We start from the raw sequence: 5,962 nt of genomic DNA, 5'->3' as shown, positions 1-5,962 counted from the left end.
AATATTGGAGATGTATGTTTCAAAATGTTTTCTCACTGCAATATATAATCATGATATGTTAATACATAACCTCAGCAAAAGAAGAAATGTCCTCTCACTGTTAACTGCCTTTATTTTCAGCAAACGTAATTTGTGTCAAATTTGTATGAACATAACAAGATTCAACCACGGAGACATAAATGTAATAATTTGTCCCTGAACAAAGAGGGGGGGTCAAAATCAGTATCTGGTGTGGCTACCAACTGCATTAAGTACTGCAGTGCATCTACTCCTCATGGACTTTACCAGATTTGCCAGTTCTTGCTGTGAGATGATGTTACCCCACTCTTCCACCAAGGCACCTGCAAGTTCCCGGACATTTCTGGGGGTATTGGCCCTAGCCCTCACCCTCCGATCCAACAGGTCCCAGACGTGCTCAATGGGATTGAGATCCATGCTCTTTGCTGGCCATGGCAGAACACTGACATTCCTGTCTTGCAGGAAATCACGCAAAGAATGAGCAGTATGGCTGGTGGCATTGTCATGCTGGGGGGTCATGTCAGGATGAGACGGGTACCACATGAGGGAGGAGGATGTCTTTTCTGTAAATCACAGCGTTGAGATTGCCTGCAATGACAACAAGCTCAGTCCGATTATGCTGTGACACACCGCCCCAGACCATGATGGACCCTCCACCTCCAAATGGATCCCTCTCCAGACCACAGGCCTCGGTGTAACGCTCATTCCTTTGATAAACGCGAATCTGACCACCACCTCTGGTGAGACAAAACCACGACTCGTCAGTGAAGAGCACTTTTTGCCAGTCCTGTCTGGTCCAGCGACGGTGGGTTTGTGCCATAGGCTACGTTGTTGCCAGTGATGTCTGGTGAGGACCTGCCTTACAACAGGCCTACAAGCCCTCAGTCCTAAAGCCATTTATATTTTGTTTTCCCGTCTTAAATAGTTTTTTGAGCGTTTCACTAGTTCTCTAGCTAGCTTAAAACCATTCACATCTTACTAGCTTTTGATTACGATGTTAGAAATTTGCTAAATCTAGTTATCTTTATGTCTGCCATTGACTTGACAGGCAGCAGGTGGAGTAGATGGAAAGAGCAGGGGCAACACATATTTACTGTTTGTTTTGTAAGCTGGTGAATTTCAGTACAGCTGTGGCAGTCGAATGGCAATAACAAGCTATAGGAGATGAGGAAATAAACAGGGAAATTAAGTTTTAAATTGATCTATGCTTCATATGGAATATATTATTCATGTCCATATTACTCATACCCATCTCCATTGCCAGCAACATTGCTTGGCAATATTGCCTCAAAAATTGACAATGTATCATGGCCGAGAGAGAGGGAGAGAGAGAGAGAGAGAGAGAGAGAGAGAGAGAGAGAGAGAGAGAGAGAGAGAGAGAGAGAGAGAGGACTGTTGATGAGATACAAGGCACGAGGGTAAACAGTGGGACTGTCAGTCAAGTGCAAACACATCTGAGAGACAGACCTTTAATGAACAGTTTCACACACAGCAGACACAACACACACACTTCATAAAATTATACATTTAGTAGCTTTGTTCCCGAATTAAAGGTTAGGATTAACAATCAGAATGATGATAGTATATCTGGAGGTAAAATGATTCTCAGAAATAATTCTACTTTCTGTCACGTTCGGATGATTTCTATGACTTTGTAGATTGAAATACACCACAATGGTGAAATACACCATAAAATACACCATAATGGTGAAATACACCATAATACACCATAATACACCATAATGGTGAAATAAACCATAATACACCATAATGGTGAAATACACCATAATACACCATAATGGTGAAATACACCATAATACACCATAATACACAATAATGGTGAAATACACCATAATACACCATAATGGTGAAATACACCATAATTCACCATAATACACAATAATGGTGAAATACACCATAATACACCATAATGGTGAAATACACCATAATACACCATAACCTTACAGATCAAATATATTAGAGACACCACATTAATAATCTGCTTTTGGTGAACAGTTACTTCTGGCTTTTATTCTTGATTGCTTCTATTGTGTAGCTAGCGGCATTAGAAGTTATGATGGGGGGAATTTCACTTCAGCCAATCAGAATATAGTAAATCAAATCCAATTTTATTTGTCACATTCTCTGTAAACAACAGATGTAGACTAACAGTGAAATGTTTACTTTTGGGTCTTTCCCAACAATGCAGAGAGAAAGGAAATAGAGAAATAATAGAAAAGTAAAACATGTAATAATAAAAGTAATAATAAACACAAAATGAGTAACGTTAACTTGACTATACAGTTCCTTCAGAAAGTATTCAGACCCCTTGGCTTTTTCCACATTTTTCTAAAACGTATTAGATTGTTTGTTTTCCTCATCAATCCTACACACAATAACCCATAATGTTAAAGCAAAACATGTTTTTTCACATTTTTGCAAATGTATTAAAAATAGAAAACTTAAATATCACATTTACATAAGTATTCAGATCCTTTACTCAGTACTTTCTTGAAGCACCTTTGGCAGCGATTACAGCATCGAGTCTTCTTGGCTATGACGCTACAAGCTTGGAAGACCTGAATTTGTGGAGTTTCTCCCGGTCTTTTCTGCAGATCCTCTCAAGCTGCGCCAGGATGGATGGGGAGAGTTGCTATTTTCATGTCTCTCCAGAGATGTTAGATCCGGTTCAAGTCCAAGCTCTAGCTGGAACACTCAGGGATATTCAGAGACTTGTCACAAAGCCACTCCAGCAGAGTCTTGGCTGTGTTCTTAGGGTCGTTGTCCTTGTGGAAGGTGAACCTTCGCCCATGTCTGAGGTCCTGAGCACTCTGAAGCAGGTTTTCATCAATGATCTCGCTGTACTTTACTCTGTTCATCTTTGCCTCGATCCTGACTAGTCTCCCTGTTCCTGCTCCTGAAAAACATCCCCACAGCATTATGCTGCCCCCACCATCCATCACCGTAGGGATGGTGCCAGGTTACTTCCAGACATGAAATATGGCATTTAGGACCAAGAATTCAGTCTTGGCAGCAGCTACTCTTCCTGGGTCCAACAATCTTGGTTTCCTGGGGTCAAGCAATCTTGGTTTCATCAGACCAGAGAATCTTGTTTCTTATGGTCTGAGGGTCTTTAGGTGCCTTTTGGCAAACTCCAAGTGGGCTGTCGTTTGCCTTTTACTGAGGAGTGGCTTCCGTCTAGTCACTCTTCCTTGAAGACCTGATGGGTGGAGTGCTGCAGAGATGGTTTTCATTCTGGAACATTCTCCCATCTCCACAGAGGAACTCTGGGGCTCTGTCAGAGTGAACATAGGGTTCTTGGTCACCTCCCTGATCAAGACCTTTCTCCTCCGATTGCTCAGTTAGGCCTGGCGGCCAGCTCTAGGAACAGTCTAGTTTGTTCCAAACTTCTTCCAATTAAGAATGATGGACTCCACTGTGCCTCGACATTATCCTGTCTCGGAGATCTACAGACATAGCAAAGGGTCTGAATACTTATGTTAAAGGGGTATTTTTGTTTATATTTTTTATACATTTGCAAAAAGTTAGATAAACCTGTTTTTGCTCTTTCATTATGGGGTATTGTGTAGATTGTTGAGTTTTTGTTTTTGTTTAATCCATTTTAGAGTAAGGCAGTGACGTAACAAAATGTGGAAAAAGTCAAAGGGTCTGAAAACTTTCCAAATGCAATGTATACACGGTGTATCTGTACCGAGTCGACGTGCAGGGTTACGAGGAAATTGAGGTAGATATGTACATATAATTAGGAATAAAGCGATAGATAATAAACAGCAGCAGAAGCATACGTAATGAGACAAATAGGTTGGTGCAAAAAAGGTCAATGCAGATAGTCCGGGTAGCTATTGGATTAACTATTTAACTAACTATTTAGCCGTCTTCTGGCTTAGTGGTAGAAGCTGTTCAGGGTACTGTTGGTTCCAGACTTGGTGCATGGGTACCGCTTGCCATGTGGTAGCAAAGAGAACAGACTATGATTTGGGTGGCTGGAGTCTTTGACATTTTTTAGGGCCTTCCTGTGACATCGTCTGGTATAGAGATTCGGGATAGCAGTTAGCTCAGCCCCAGTGATGTACTGGGCTGTAAGCACCGCCCTCTGTCACGCCTTGCGATCGGATGCTAAGCAGTTGCCATACCAAGCTGTGATGTAACCAGTCTAGATGCTCTCAGTGGTGCAGCTGTAAGACTGTTTGAGCCTCCTGGGGGGGATGAGGCGTTTTCATGCCATCTTCACGTGTTATTGTGTTGGTGTGTGTGGACCATGATAGATCCTTAGTGACCCTTAACCTGCTCCAATAAAGCCTTGTCGATATGAATGGGGACATGCTCTGACCTACGTTTCCTGTAGTCCACAATCAACTCCTTTGTCTTGCTGACATTGAGGGAGAGGTTGTTGTCGTGTTGTCTGCAAATTATGGTGTTGGGGTTGAGTACGACCACACAGTCATGGGTCAACAGGGAGTACAGGAGAGGACTGAGCACCCAACCCTGAGGGGCCCCCCGTGTTGACGATCACCGTGGCAGATGTTTTGTTGCCTACCACCTGGGGGCGGCCCGTCAGGAAGTCCAGGATCCAGTTGCAGAGCGAGGTATTACGTCCCAGGGTCCTTAGCATAGTGATGAGCTTGGAAGGCACTATGGTATTGAATGCTGAGCTGTAGTCAATGAACAGCATTCCCATAATAGTTATTCCTCTTGTCCAGTTCGAAAAAGGCAGTGATTGCGTCACCTGTGGATCTGTTGGGTCGGTATGCAAATTGGAGTATGTCCAGGGTGTCTGGGATGATGGTGTTGATGTGGGTCGTGACCAATGGTCAATCTAAACTGCATGCTTGTACACTTCCTCCAGGACTCCCTGGCAGAAGAAATGCTATTGAACTTCACTATATTAGTTTGCACTATATAGATAAACGTAGGCCTCAACATTATATCAGCCCTTTTTCAATGCGACAAAGCCAATCTAACTTTACAAGTTTGAGTCTGTGATTTTGTTGTAGGTTAGAGCCAGAGCACAACAGTGGGGTAGCCCATAAGAGGTATTTCAATCACATGCAAGAGAAGGGCTTTTCAGATCAGTTCAGATCAGTGTGCTGAGCCGGGCATTGAGTTATTAGCCCAGTTATAGATAAGTTTAGGTCAGCACTGGGGAGTTTGTGCTTCCTACAAGACCACAAAACAGAGGGGTTGGGTTAAGACACATTTCAGTTGAATACATTCAATTGGACAACTGACTAGGTATCCTCCTTTCCCTTTCATTTTGAGACAGGTTTGAATATGCAAAACAGCCAATAGGCAGAGGGTTTGCCGACATTGTCTAATTCTCTGTATGTTAGAAATAATGAATGATATTTTGTAAAGATATTTCTTGCATTATAAAACACTATGCAATTTACAAGCGCCTATTTAACACATGATTGTTACAAACCTGGTAAAAATCATTCATTAATATCAAGCCTTTCACAATGTTAAAAGGTTTTTACAAAGTGTCATGCAATGCAGACCTGCATTAAACACCACATATAGGCTACTGTAGGCCGGCATTACACACCACATATAGGCTACTGTAGGCCGGCATTACACACCACATATAGGCTACTGTGTCTAAAACGGTAAGGGTACAGCCTATTGGCGACTGTCTAAAACTGTAAGGGTCGTCTATTGGCTACTGTCTAAAACTGTAAGGGTAGTCTATTGGTTAATGTCTAAAACTGTAAGGGTAGTCTATTGGCTAATGTCTAAAACTGTAAGGGTAGTCTATTGACTAATATCTAAAACTGTAAGGGTAGTCTATTGGCTACTGTCTAAAACTGTAAGGGTAGTCTATTGGCTAATGTCTAAAACTGTAAGGGTAGTCTATTGACTAATGTCTAAAACTGTAAGGGTAGTCTATTGGCTACTGTCTAAAACTGTAAGGGTAGTCTATTGG

Source organism: Oncorhynchus keta, chromosome 4 (genome assembly GCF_023373465.1).
Source record: "Oncorhynchus keta strain PuntledgeMale-10-30-2019 chromosome 4, Oket_V2, whole genome shotgun sequence".
NCBI lineage: Eukaryota > Metazoa > Chordata > Actinopteri > Salmoniformes > Salmonidae > Oncorhynchus > Oncorhynchus keta.
The sequence above is the reverse complement of the archived record's forward strand: the minus strand, read 5'-3'. Positions refer to the sequence as shown.